A 12,689-nucleotide genomic window follows, 5' to 3' on the forward strand; every position below is an offset into this window, starting at 1 on the left:
AAACAATATTTAAAATATAAAAATACATAATATTAAACATATAAAAAGTACACGTATTTTATTATTAATTACATATAACAAAAACCTTCAAATATTATATAAAATATAATAATAAATACATTTACAATAAAATTCTTTCAAACTAGAAAATATTTACAAACAAAAAGATTAAAACAAATGTATTTATTTTATTTTCTACACCAAACTAATTACAAAACACTTCAACATGTTTAAATGTATTTACATAATTAACAATTATTATTCAATTAAAAATATTAATAACTAAATAATAATCATTAACACTAGCACACGTAGACACTATAATATCCACAACACACACCTACATTAAACTATAAAATAATAAAACAATTAAAACTTATTTCAAAATGAAAAACTATTACTATTAACTAATAATTAAATAATGTAAATGTATTTAATTCCCACCCTTTACCCCTTTAAAAGTGAAAACACACACAAAAATAAATTACCCGAAATAAATATCAAATAATTAACATGAATTAACTATATATTAAACACAAATTACTTCCCACCTTTTGACGTCTATAAACACAACACACACCTAAAAGTAATTACACAATTACCATAACTAATTACCAAATAATGAATTAAAATTAACATCCAATTATTAATTACACAATTACAAATAAATTACTTCCCACCCTTCACACCTATAAAAACCACAACACACCTAAAATTAATTACACAATTACCAAAATTAATTACAAATTAATTAATTAGATTTAATTAAACAATTACTATTTCTTAAATTAAAAATACATTACTTCCCACCCGTTACACCTATAAACACCAGAACACACACCTAAAATAAATTACACAATTACCACAATTGATTACAAAATTAATTCAATTGCATTAACCAAATATTTCAGAATTTAAATATAAATTACTTCCCATCCTTTACACCTATAAACACTACAACACACACCTAAAATTAATTACAAAATTAATAACCAATTAATTTATTAAAATTAACGAATTAATTCATAAATGAAAAATAAATTACTACCCGCCCTTTACACCTATAAACACCATAACACACCTAAAATGAATTACACAATTACCATAATTAATTACCAGTTAATTTGTTAAAATTAATTAACAACCAATTAATAAAAAAATACTTTACACATTCAACACTATAACATCTAAATTAAACAAAGTAATAAATACAAATTAATCAATACATTAATAAAATTAAATTACTTCCCACCCTATTCCCCAATAAACCCACAACTCGCTACAGAGCGAAAAACGCAAAATTCAAATTGAGAGAAATTAATAAATTTCATATACTTATATTACTTTCCACCCTATTAAACCCACAGCCCGCTACGGAACTAAAAGCGCAAAATTCCAATCATTTTTTTATAACTACCAAAAATGTAACACATATTAAAAATACAAACAATTCTTATGCAAAAAAAAATACATTGCATACATATAAATTATATACTAAAATAGATGGGGTGGGTATGGAAATTGGGTGGTATAATGTGTTTAGGGGTGGATATGAGAATTGGGTGGTAAGAGTAATTTGTTTTAGGATTAAAGGGTGGGTAAGGGCATAGGGTGATATGGTTACAAAAAAGTAGGGTTTGGGGGATTTTCCCCTCAAAAATAAAATATGTAATATGTTTAGAAATACATATATATCGGATTTCACAAGTGGGACCTAATAGGTATCTCTGTAGTAAAAGATCTGGTTAAAAGGGGAGGATGTACTTTCATTTGAGGAACTCCAGAAACAATACCAACTAGCTCCAGGAGAAACGTAAAGATATCTGCAAATTCGCCATGCCCTTAAGGCGGCCTTCCCGTCCCTTACGGGCATACTGGAATCTTCCCCGCTCCAAGACAGGTTGCTGGACGGGCCGTTGAACTCAAAAGCCATTTCTCTCACATATAGGGAAATATGCAATAATCTGCCAGATGCTTTCCCAAAGCTTAGAGAGAGTTGGCAGGATGATTTAGGAATGCTTAGCGATGAGTGGCAGGAGGCTCTGCTGTCCCCTCGGGAGGCTGCCATCACGCAAAAATTTAGATTGATCCAACTTCGGATACTGCACCGCTCCTATATGACGAGCCAGATTGTGGTGAAAATGGGTTCCAGATCGGATGATCTTTGTCGGAGGAGATGTGGCCAACAGGCTACCTTTTATCACACTCTGTGGAGCTGCCCGGGTTTACGTGTCCTGTGGGAGGGGGCTTCGGAACACATGCATAGGGCCTTACATAAAGAAATTGTCCTGACACCACGACTGGGTTTGTTGAATACATGGGAGGCAACTGACTTGACGGAGGTGGAACAACAGTTTACAACGCTCTGCTGTACGCTGGTTAAACGGGAAATAGCGAAGGGATGGGGTGGAGCAAATATACCAAGTGCTCATATGTGGGCGAAGGGGCTGGACAGATGCATGCTGGCAGAAACTGAGGTCTACGTAGCAAGGGGGTGCCCCAAGAAATGGGACCGGAAATGGTCAAACTGGAATAAATATTGGGGAGATATTGTGGTGTCCCCGACGGTGGAATTAGAAATGCGCAGAAATACAGAAAGTGTTGAAACTATGTAATATATGAATGCTATGTGATACTGTCCAGAGCTGAACTATGTATATGCTGTAAAGTGTTGGCCTCTTCTGCACTTGATTTGATGTTCCTAATAAACAGATTTAAACAAAAAAAGAAATACAAATATATATAGATATACATACAAATATATATTTATATATATATTTGTGTATATATATGTATATATTAATATATAGTCACTGAAAAAAACAGATTAAAGTAACGTAATAGGTGGGATAAAAGATCTGTTTAAAAAACACAACTTAGAAATTCACTGAAAAAAACAACGTTGCCACAAGGCCTGACCTGGTTCTAGGCCCAGCGGCCAACCCCCCACATGCAGCCAACCCCACGCTGCAGCCTTTGGCTATGCGTGGTTGGCCACAAGGCCTGGTCAGCAGTTGCACTTAGAACATTCCACCAAACAAGGACAGAATATTCTGACACAAATGTTATCGTGGGGAGCCCCAGTGCATAAGACTCCCATGCAGCAAATGTCCTTCGGTGCCTGGTGACAGTTTGTAACGGACTCACGTTTACAGCGAGCTGGCAAACTGACACCTAGCAAGATGCCACTGTTTAAGCATTCACCAACAAACACCCAGTAATAGAGGAAAAGACAAGGCAACCTCCCAGGCGACTGTATGTAAATGATTGTCCCTAGTGCTTGAAGTGGAAAAATAGAAGTACAGGTACCCTGTACCAGAGTAACTGCTTGTTTCTGAGAAGTGCCTGTACTCTCCAATTAAATGTATTACGTCTCTCTAAAGTGCAGGTATTCTCCGTCTTAAGATAAAAAAGTACTGGTACTCGGTACCGGCCCAATTAAAGCATTGATTGTCCCTTAGAACAGGGCCAAGCGATTCAAGCCTAGCATGGTAGCCTAGCTGTATAGGAATGGACGAGACACAAAGCTCGAGCCAGATGCCTGGCTGTGGCTCAGCTCGAGGTCATCTTGGACCCTCAAGCTCAAATCGAGCCGAGCTTTCAGGTTGTCGGCCACCCACGCTCTAATATCAAGGCCAAGAATGAAAGAAAGTTAGTACTCTTTGATATAAAGTGGCTGAAATCAGTAGTCCAAGTGGATGGGATCGGAGGGGCACAGAGTGCCCACACTTTTTTAATTTAAGTAAAACAGTTCCCCTTACTATCTGTGAAAAGATAACGGCCATGGGGTGATTAATTCCGAGATACCGAAGGCGGGCAGACAGCTAACCAAGCATTCTTGGCAGGGTGCCCGCTGCCTAAAAGAAATGTAAATGTGCACAACTGGTTAATCTGCAAATGTAAAGGGAGCTCGGAAGACAGTATTGGCTTTAATAAATGGAACCACTTGACACTTCCTCATGACACAGATTTTTTTTTATATAGGAAAGGAGTTACCAACTGAGCTGTGAAGTATGTGCTTTTTGAAGGAGCCCCGCCCCTGCACTTACTTGACCCGCCCCATGGTGCAGAGCATCAGTTACCGTACTTTTTTTTAATGCACTTCGACGGCTGGCTGAAATACACAATGTGAAACTAGAACTAGATCGGTTCCGGCTTGTGTGTGTGATCTTAGGCGACTTTTTATCACTTACGAGAGCGCCTTCACATATGTGAGTTTAGTAGGTTCCTTGTGGAAAAACCTTTCTGTTTCAATTAATAGACTATAATAACGCTTCTTCTATAAAGAAACATTTCATTTCAGTAATTGCGTTGTATCTAAAGAAAGGGCGGGCATGAATGTTTCTGAGTTCACCTTTTGAAATGTATCCATGCCTCTAAATGCAGTCACAATCTGATGTACTAAGGTGAAATGGTTCTGCATGGAAGTCTTTTTTTTGAGTTTTGAAGAGACAGCCTTTATCGTAGTTTTAAATTATAATTGTTGCACTATACATATACATGGCCAATTTTAGGTGCTCGGCTTATGCACAGGCTCTCAGAGCCAAGCCCGACCCTTGTCTCGGCTCTCGCTGTTAATTTCTTGGCTTGCCCAACTCCAGTACCCATGATGCCGAGGGCAAGAAGACAGTCAAAGGCCTAGCTGGGCATAATAAGCAGTGAAAACCCATTAACATTTGAACTGCTGGTCTGCAAATCACTACTCAAATGAGTAACACCAATCGAGGCTATGTGGAAGAAAGTCCAATCTAATGATCTTGCATAAGACTAAAATGCAAAACGAGAACATTTAATATAAATATATATATATTTTATTATTTAAAGAAAATGCAGACAAGCGACGCCTCTTGTTAAACTAAGAAGACACAAATAGATTCGTCGAATGCATTACCTCAGCTCTTGAGCCTTGGTACAAATGGACAGTTAAAAATCTCCTATTCAATTTCCTTGGCTGCTTGAAATCCTCCGGCTTGAAAATGACCATAGGCTTTGTCTGGAGTTGCTGAAAGATCCGAGTTGTACCTTCACACCTTTCAAACCGAAAACACAATGTCCTTTTTTTAATGAAAAAAAGCAAATTGCTGTTTGTCCTCCACTGCGGGCACTTGACACATCTGGACTCTGTCACATAAAGCAGCGCAGATGATTCCACTAGCCTCTACCCAAGCCGAGATGAAAACTTGTAAAACTGCCACTGCCATCTGTATGAATTTACAAGACTAAGATCAATCCTCTCAGAAGGGACATGTAGGAAAACAATCAGCAGCCATCTTTAACAAATGTGCTTGCGCAGCCATGCTGGTGACAGCGCCTTTACTCTCCTAGAATAAAAACTCACTCTAAATGGCTCAGAAACCAAGTGCATTTTGGGAACATTCAAATGGGCTGTGCCTGCACCATGATCAAGGTAAGTAGCTCTAAAGACACTACAGGCCAAGGGTATCCAGGTGATGGTCGCCCCCACCACAAGCACAGGATGACCATAAGGGCCTGATTTGAACTGATTAACAACCACCAACCAACATTCAGTAAATAATTTACTACTTGACATATAGGCAAGACAAGAGGAGAGTGGGGAAAAGTAGTCCCGCACTTGTAACCTTTAGGGTCTGCTAAGGAAAAACATTTCTCATATCCCTTATGTATTTCGGGATGGGACCTTGTGAACAACGTTGGAGCAGACTGGGGCATTTAAATGTAACCCAGTCTTCCTACAGGAGCCAGCCTACTTCAGTCCTGGCCACTGAACATAGCCCTGGCTCTTGACACATTTTCATCCAACTTCCCACTGTAATCCAGCATTTTAGGTTTCAGATGTGTTTCTTGAAGTGTACTGTTACATCCCACAAAAATAAAATTAGCATAATCCAGCCTTGAGGAGACCAGTCCACCCACCACTACTAGTGTGCGTGATGTTGGGAGGATGAGGAGAATAATCTTCCTGAATGACGACACACAAGAAAAAATGCTGCACATTCCATGTTATTTATCATTTTATGTAATCATCACGTAAGACCCCAAGAGTTTGCCCTTTATCAAAGATGCAGTTGTCCTAGGACAGGAGGCATATTTAGACATGAGAATCAGAGAGGAAAATAAGGGGCCCGTTACGATGGCGGACGGACCGTATCTGGAAACGGGACCGCCCGTCATTGTCGCGGCAGTCCCGCAAATGGCATTAGGATGCCCCCGCCAGACTGGCGGGCACATCCTACATTTTAAACATTGCGGTGGGCAGTGCTGCAAGCAGCACCCGCCGTAATGTGTAAAATGCATGCTGTGCATTTGAATGCACAACATGACAGGCACCGCGCGGTGCCTGCCACCTTGTGCATGCAAATGCCAACGGCACCCCCCACAAACGCCTTGGGGGCCCGCAATGGACCCCCAAAGACAAAACCGCATGCCTTTCCATGGCAGAGTCTCCGCCCTGGAAAGGCATTTCACCGCCATGATGATAATATGGAGGCACCACCACCATATTCCTGGCCTTTTCCGCTCGGTAGGCAATCGGACGGATTGCCTACCAGCGGTCCCCCCCCCGCCATTGTAATGTGGCAGGGGGAAAAGGTATGCGGGCGGTAGATTTGGGTGGGCGGATTGCCACCGCCATACGGGTGGTGGCGATCCACCCGCTATCATAATGACCCCCTAAGTATGGGTCTGGGCTTAGCAAGATTGCTATCTGACACCTCAAGTTTCTAAAAGTAAGCAGAAGCCCACAAAGTATGGAAGGTTGTGTTGCCTCATCTATAAGCTTGGTGGTCAATTGGTGAAGCCATGTCTGAAGCACACTGGCCATAAAGTCGTATAAATCTGGTAGGAGTTGATTCAAATCTCTTTTCTAACAGCTATCCTACAAATACTGTTAAGCACATCGGCTTGGGCGTGTGTATATTTTTAAAATTCATTTGTTTATTTATTTCTACAATTAGAATAACATTCCAAACAACAACCCCGCAACAATGCATTGCATCATATTTAGTGTTATCATACAGACAAAGGCCCGATCCGTTACTGCATACATAAAAAACATTGGATATTTCAGCATGATCACACATAGAGTTCATATATAACTTTAAGCGACATTAGCCTAACATCTGAGTACCCCTATTCATGTAGCTCGCCTACACCCATTGGTAATGGGATTATATGCACTGGTGATGTAGGCTTCCATCCGCCCCTCCAATTCTGGCTATATGTAATGTGTTTGTGCTTGATATTGTCCCCTGTTTCGTATAGGCCCCTCCAGCCTGGCGAGCAGGCTATGGCATGTCATGTGTTAGTAGGTGAGAGCGCAGCGAGTGCCATAAGTCCCTGGGTCTGCTAGTTGGCGGGATCATGAGCAATATCTAATTGCTCATTACAATATGATAAGCCGCGAGCCAGGTACAGGCGACCCGTCTCTTAGCTAGAAGCAGCGCAAGGGATGTAAACCTATGCACCTCGCATGGTATGGTTATTGTGCATCCCATTAGGGCCAGCAGAGGGGATAGCACCACTGATAGGCCAATCAGGAGAAGAGTTGGAATATCCTGGACCAATAGCTAGCTATGTGTAGGCACAGCCATGCCATGTGTTTAAAGCCCACATCGGGTGCACAGAAGCATGTACATCTAGATTTCTCTCTAAACTTCCAACCACAGAGTACAAAAGGGGTGCGGTATATGCGGAGCGAGAACTTACAATGTATAAGGCGAAGACGGACATTTGGAGTAAGGGCTCAAATCTGAGTACAACAACAGGTCCATTCCTTGGCTGTCACCACCTCTCCTGCATCCACCTCCCGAGTCTATCTGGCAATTGGTGTTATTATCGGGACCTCTGACTGCATCTCGGTCTATAGCCTGAAGACCAGTTGTTTGCCAGAGTGTGCTGTGAGGAGGGTTGGCAATGTTCTACGCATAAGCGGTTCCTGCGTTGGGTGCTTACTTTTGAGGCACATAATGCAACTACTGTCTCGAGATAGCAGATGAGGACTACACACTATCTGTAAAACTTGAGATAGGCATTAGCGGAGAACTTAAACTTCAGTGCTATGGTAACTCATCACTACACATCCTCTTGTAGGCCCCAGGATACTTGGGAGGCGCATACCCAGGAAAATATATCGTCCAACACAACACAAGGATCATTAAGGTAGGACAGTGCGAGGAGTAATGCAGAGGGCCAGCCTACAGGACTGGGCAAGAACACCCGAAATGGGTTTTGTTACAGTGGCACATGTGGGCATATAGTTCTTGGAAGCAGCCACAGCCCGTGCAGGTAAGAGCGGTGAGGCCGGGTGGGGGCAATTTGACAGACGCCAACGAGGGAAAATGTAATATTTATTTAATTTTCCCTGGTGGTCGTCTGTCGAATCCCCCAACCCAGTCCCATCGCCCCACGCTCTTACCTGCACAGGCCGCGGCTGCTTGGGAGAAAGAGAATTAACTCTCATTACTGACCACACCTGAGAAAAGTAACAGAGTAACTAATGGGACACTCACTTCCCTCTTGCTAGAAGACCTCCTGTGAATGCCCTACATACCGTGTTAGACTGAACTGTTCAATTAAGACTATTACAATCACATACACATGTATATTCGCACATGTCAAAGCTAACAATGTTATTTCCTAAAGTAAAGCAAAAGTAGTATCGAAGAATTGAATGAGAAAAGTGACATAAGTGCACCAAATGCACGAAAATTCGGTTGTGAAAGCAAAAGGCCGGTATGTTAAATAATCATCTAACGTCACAGGTTCTAGCATCAGTGATTTCAGAAACCAGCTATACAGCACACTCATCTATTAGAAACTATTTTCATATTAATTCTAGGTGGTTTTAGTTGTGTACAATATTCTTCACAAATTTTATTTAGAGGAGATGTACATCTTATATGTATAATAAATGTATTCTTAAATGCTATAAAGAACCGTTTATCTGCAATTCACCACTAGATATTGCTGCCTCTACACAAAGATGACCCCTGGGCCACTTTGGTTTTGTTGAAGCAGTGCTCAGCTACAAATTCACCCAAAGGACCGACTCATCCTAGTTTGTGTCATTAATTGCTCCTGGCTCATATTACCACAGTAAAAACTAGAAAGTCTTGGTAACCAATTTAAATTCAATGAACTCCTGTTCTACTTGTTCCTTAGTTGGCAGGAATTTACTCTGTCTACATACTTTGCAGCTCTTTCTTTGCTTTTTAGAGAGTGCAAACCTGGCACATAACGACTGATCACTGTGCGATTAGAGTGGGAGGCATGGCAGCAGGGGAGAACCGGGAGGGGGGATGAGGTAGCAGGCAGCATGAGGCGGGGTTGGCAGGTTCCACAAATTCTTTTAGTGATTCAGCAACACCACTCCCAGATAGATCCATGAAATCACCAAACTTTCAGTGAATCTGTTACCTGGAGACTTTCAGAGAAGGAAAGCTTCAGCTCCCAATCTGGACTCACTTATCTGCGGAATCTCATTGGGTCCTTAACTTTATTATTATCTTGGAAGGATTCATTGTCTCTATCAGATCTTCTCTCTATGCTGTCTTCACTCATAAATGTCCTTGCATCTCTCACTTTCAGGTGCAGACACTGAATGATGTAAATTGCCCTCACTCAGATTGCATCTGGACAATTTGAACCAGATGCACTACCCTATTTCTCATCCTGTGCCTCTATCAATATATTTAATCTAAATATACTTACTTCCTTTATGTATCTATATACTTTCAATGTACTTATGGATCTATATATTGATCACTTTCTTCTAATTTAGCATTTCCAATGCACTAGCCTATTTCTCGGCCTATACTGTGCTCAATATATCTTCTAGCCCAACCTTCTGACTCATCTCAAACTTCTTTCTACTACTCCTTCCAATGCACTACCCTATCTCTCATCCTAATCATCTATCAATATATCCTCTACATCCACTCTCTCATTTATCCCAAACCCCATACCACTACTATGATCGCCAAAATAACCCTTTCTAGACTCTCTTCTGCTCTACCCCTCCTTGCATCATCTGACACCTCTTTTTACTACACCGATCCCCTAAAACAAACCTTTCTAAACTCTCCCCTCTGACTCCACCCCTCCAAAACTCCTGTTTACTCATCCAAGAGCCTCCTCCTACTGCTAAGACCTAAAAAAAATTTCTTTCATTCTTTTATCCCTCCACTATCCTTTTCAATCACAATTAACAGACTAACATGTTCACTTCTCAAATTCCATTTTCAACTATACCAATATACTGCCCAAATAACTGAATAACATATCTACTACTCAAATTACTTCATATTTATACTATACTAATTTTCAACACTAGTACTTTATGGGTTCCGGAGTGGTGTGCTACTTGCCAGAAGAGGGCTTCAACACCCATCAGTGGTAACAAGTGCAATATGAATGCTAATCTTTCTTCCCCTTTTATCCCTCCACTATCCTTCTCACTCCAAGTAACAGACTAATATCCACCACCGAAATGAGCTCATATCAATTCACCACTAAATCCTTTATAGGCTTCCTGAATAGCGCGCGTCAACAAGCGATAAATAAATACAAACATTTTTCCTCCTCTATCCTTCTGCTATCATTCCATATCCAAATAACGGACTAACCTATCCACCACTTAAAATGTACTTGCATGTTTCACTATACTAACTCAACACTAATCCTCTATGGGTCCCGGAATAGCGTGCTACCCGCTGAAAAAGCGGTTCGACACCTCGTCAGGGGTAGTAACGCTATATAAATACAATTACAATACAATACAATATTCTGCACCCAAATATTCCCTTGGTTATCTGTCCAAACCTGAAGCTCCACTGTAACGCCCTTCCTAGTGACACCATCTTCGTGCATTGCATCCCGGGGTTTCTCCAGCCAAAATTCATGATTTTACTCTTGCTTGCATTAAATGCATGATCACATCTCAGACCTAGGTGTGGGTTTTCACAAATCAGCTATCATATTTTCCGCTCCCTCTGGAATATCAGTTTTGTTCCAAATGTTGTTGCACCCCCAAAAAAGGAATGCCTTCTCAAACAACAACGCTGAAACAAAGGTGTGTGTTGGTCTGAGCACACATGCTTGCAGTGGCGGCTTCACCGCTAAGGCGAAGAAGCAACGCCCAACTGCTTTTAAGCAGTGTAACAAAGGAAAAAACAAAGATAATAACTGAATGTTATTATTATTTTATTTGCACTTGTGGCTGGGGCGGGCAGGGCTGTTCCGATGAAAGAGCAGGGCAGAGGAGTAGCGGTTTGCCCACTACTAAGTGCACATGACTGTTTGACCAGCCCTCTTGGCCCAGCCAAACAGTCATGCGCACTTTTTCCTGTTCTCCACACAAGCTGCATTGCAGACTGCGTGGAGAACACGTCCATGCTCCCTGTTTCTGGCTAAACGTCGAACCACGACGCTCAGACCAATCACAACGCAGCGTTGTGATTGGTCAGGGGAGCCTGGGTGTTTCCTGGTTTCCGAGTCCTGACGGAGGAGAGACGCGGCAGTGATAAGGTAAGACTTTTTTTGATCCGCCTCACCACCCCCGATCCATGCCGGCCGCCACTGCATGCTTGTCTGCGTGTGTGTATGTTGCGTTTGTGTGTGACGGTGAGTGTGCCATATGATATTCAGGCTGTGTATGGTGTATCAGTGCACCAGGTTGCTAATACATGTGATATGATACATTCCGAGTAGGGACTGTCAAATTCCACCCGGAAACACTTCATAGAATGTCGTGAGGCACACAGTGACAGTTCAGATTACAATCCTCGAGTCATTTGCCATAGGGAAGGTGGCTGATATAGGTTTGATGTGGTGTGTAATTCAGGGCAGTAACTATTAGTTTAGCCCATCCTACTCCTGTAGTACTACCTTTAAAACAATTTGCCACATTTAATGGAGGAACACTGATGTTGAACTAAGGCCACAGTAACACTTACCTTCGTTTGTACTAATTACTTCGTGCATCTAGTAATGTATGAAGACTTTCATCTTGCTTCCTGAGAAGCACCACTGAATGTCTATTATTTGTACTGAATGTCTATCATTTGTAAAACTCATTTTAATATTTCCTTCTTAAGAATTCGAAAATAAAAGACCAATCTGATGATATACATTTTATATACAGATGTTGTCTTTTTATTTCCATCTTGCTCTGCACTAGAAATTCTGCCAGGACGAATAATAATAAACATAATTATAATAATAAAAATACTAATACATTTAAAATATTTCAAGTAGGCACATTCATGGAAAATAATTTATATTTGTTTTCTATCAAAAAACTGACCCTGGAACTTTTTAAAATTACGTATCACTTTTGAACTACTCACGTTCTGGCGGACTCACTAATCCAGGGATAAAGAACATTAACTTACGTAACCTCGTATGTAATGTTGCCATTTTTATCAAAAGCATTGCTCTGCACCTGGTGTAAGAGTTGTGAAATTGACACTGCACTTAAAACAGTCTGTGAGGGAACTGTAACAAGGACAATGGTGGGGTTATACTAAAATGCACACCCAACAATGGGCTGATTTTCAGTGTTATGGCAGACCTTTTATCAAGTATTATAATTGTGCGTACAGATATAAGTTGGAAAATGTTAATCTGATTGGTCTCTTACATGATCTCTACAACAAGTACAACAACAATTGTGTTCCAAGTACAATTTCATGGGGTGTCTGGATATGGGA

General features: G+C 40.9%; 1 long non-coding RNA gene across 2 annotated transcripts in view; it reads right to left on the bottom strand.

Moving 5' to 3' along the window:
• The window catches only part of LOC144827128 (uncharacterized), a 647,768-nt gene that overhangs the window by 42,683 nt on the left and 592,396 nt on the right, over positions 1–12,689 (bottom strand). The gene's annotated exons all lie outside the window — the stretch shown is intronic.

This window comes from Lissotriton helveticus, chromosome 4_1 (assembly GCF_964261635.1).
Source record: "Lissotriton helveticus chromosome 4_1, aLisHel1.1, whole genome shotgun sequence".
Taxonomy (NCBI): Eukaryota; Metazoa; Chordata; class Amphibia; order Caudata; family Salamandridae; genus Lissotriton; species Lissotriton helveticus.